Source organism: Gigantopelta aegis, chromosome 12 (genome assembly GCF_016097555.1).
Source record: "Gigantopelta aegis isolate Gae_Host chromosome 12, Gae_host_genome, whole genome shotgun sequence".
NCBI lineage: Eukaryota > Metazoa > Mollusca > Gastropoda > Neomphalida > Peltospiridae > Gigantopelta > Gigantopelta aegis.
Window position 1 is genome coordinate 46,806,230 of NC_054710.1, and position 2,580 is coordinate 46,808,809.

The window sequence follows — 2,580 nt, forward strand, 5'->3', positions numbered from 1 at the left end:
TATTTCGTTATACTGTTTTTTCTAAAGTAGTGCGTATTATCGGAATACGCATGTTAAAACAACCACCTGCGAATCAGTCTAGTATGTTAATTCGGAAGATCTCGCCTAATGACGGAGAATCCGATTTTAACCGAAGTGTTCCGAACATCAGCTATTCGAAAATCTTCGTTCGATAACGAATTTCCCGATATTAAAGTTTGTTTTGTTTAAGGACACCACTAGAGCACATTGATTAATTAATTATCGGCTATTGTATGTCAAACATAGGGTACTTCTGACATGTAGTCATCAGAGGAAACCCGCTACATTTTTCCTAATTCAGCATATTATCTTTTATATTCACTGTCCACGGCCTTTGATCAGTTGTGGTTGGAACAAAAAAAAAACCCTCAATGATCAATCAGCTTTGAAGCACAGAAAGAAAAGAAAAATATGTGGGAGAAAACCCCCAAAACAAGCAAAAACCACTGACTTCTTCAGTCGCGAAGAGCTACAACACCCTGTCTAACATGCCAATGTGGACGGGACGTTGCCAGGTGGTAAAGCCCGCTTGCCTCGCTTGATGCGCGGTCACTTTGGGATCACTCCCCGTCAGTGGGCCCATTGGGCTATTTCTCGTTTCTGCCAGTGCATCACGACTCGTATATCAAAGGCCGTGGTATGTGCTATGCTGTCTGTGGGATGGTGCATATAAAAGATCCCTTTCTACTAATGATTTTTTTTTAGCGGGTTTCCTCTCTAAGACTATATGTCAGCATTACCAAATGTTTGACATCCAATAGCTGATGATTAATATGATTAATGTGCTCTAGTGGTGTCGTTAAACAAAACAAACTTTAATATGCCAATGATTTTATGTATCCAAAATACTTCCGAGTGTTTGACTTATTCAGTAGTTTAATTTTTTTTTTTTTTAAATTTCTTTTTGTTGTTGCTTGCGTCGTAGGTATATACAATATCTCTTGCTGACGTCGCAGAATCGAACCACCTCAGTAGACACATTCTCTGATTGGGATTATCCGCCGTCCCAACTATCATATCAAAGTTTAAGATATGAGCTGTCCTGTCCTGTGGAGAATGAGGTGTGGTGTGTTAAAATCGTAAAAATACAGAACAGACTACAAACCCTGAACTTTTATTTTAATTTTTTTATTTCACCTACATGTAATTATAATTATTATAATAATTATTATAATAATAATAATAATAATAATAATAATTATTATTATTATTGTTGTTGTTGTTGTTGTTGTTGTTGTTGTTGTTGTTGTTGTTATTATTTATTTATTTAATTATTATGTATATGTATTTTTTTGGTACAGCTAATTCCATTATGTTTTATTAAATTTTAATTTTAATGTGGTCATCAATTCATTGAGGCTGGAGGGCGGGACAGACCGGTCAGTGGTAAAGCGTTCCCCTGATGCACAGTTGATCTAAGATCGATCCCTGTTGGTGGGGGCCATTGGGCTTTTGTCGCTCCAGCCAGTGCTCCACAACTGGTACAATAAAAGCTGTGATATGTACTATCCTGTCTGGGATGCTGCATATAAAAGATCCCTTGCTGCAAATCGGAAACCTGTCCTGGACGGAGCAGCTGACGGAGCAGCTGGCGAAATTCGATACCTGCGCCCACGACAGACGTGCGCTGTAACAGTTAGTTCTGAATGTGCATGTAAAACCCCATAACCTCAGATCGGAAAGAGTTGCCCATTCCATGGTAGCAGCAGGTTTCCTCTCTCCTTATCTGCGTGATCCTTTATCATATGCGCAATGCCATATAACCGTAATTAAAATGTGTTGAGTGCGTTGATAAATCAAATATTCCCCCCTTCCTCCCCAATAACTAACATCCTTTTTATGCTGGGGTGTCGTTAAATATCCATTCATTCATTAAACAAAACATTTATTTAGTGCCCTATTGTCGCAACAAAAGTAAAGTTTGTTTTATTTAACGACGCCACTTATGGATCACTGGTCGGTGCAAGTGGTTTTACACCTACCCATTAAGCCTTGCGGGGCACTCACTCAAGGTTGGTATCTTGATTAAAAATCCCATGTCTCGACTGGGATCCGAACCCAGTACCTACCAGCCTGTAGACCGATGGCTAACCACGACGCCACCGAGGCCGGTCTATTGTCGCAACAATGCTGAGATTACTTTCATTTCGTAGGGATAGCAAAACATCACCACAGCCTGAGTTCCCATGACAAAATAGTTAGGCCTTACCGCCACCATGCCCTGGTCTCTGCATTCAAAACGAGACTTTTGTAGGATCGATTCAGCTCAGTGGACCCGCTCTCTCAGCTAATGCACCATGACTGGTATATCAAAGGCCGTGGAATCTGCTGTCCTGTCTTTCCGTCCGTCCATCCGTCCTTTCGTTCGGCCATCCGCCAGTCCGTCCGATTGTCCGTTCGCTTGTTCGTTCGTTTGTCCGTTCGTTCGTTCGTTCATTCGTCAGTCCGTTCATTCATTTATTCGAAGGGACAGTTAGACACAGTCGTTATTGCACGTATTCATGACTCGCTGAAAATAGTGATGATATCAGGTGTTCGCAAAAGGCGAGAATATCCCAC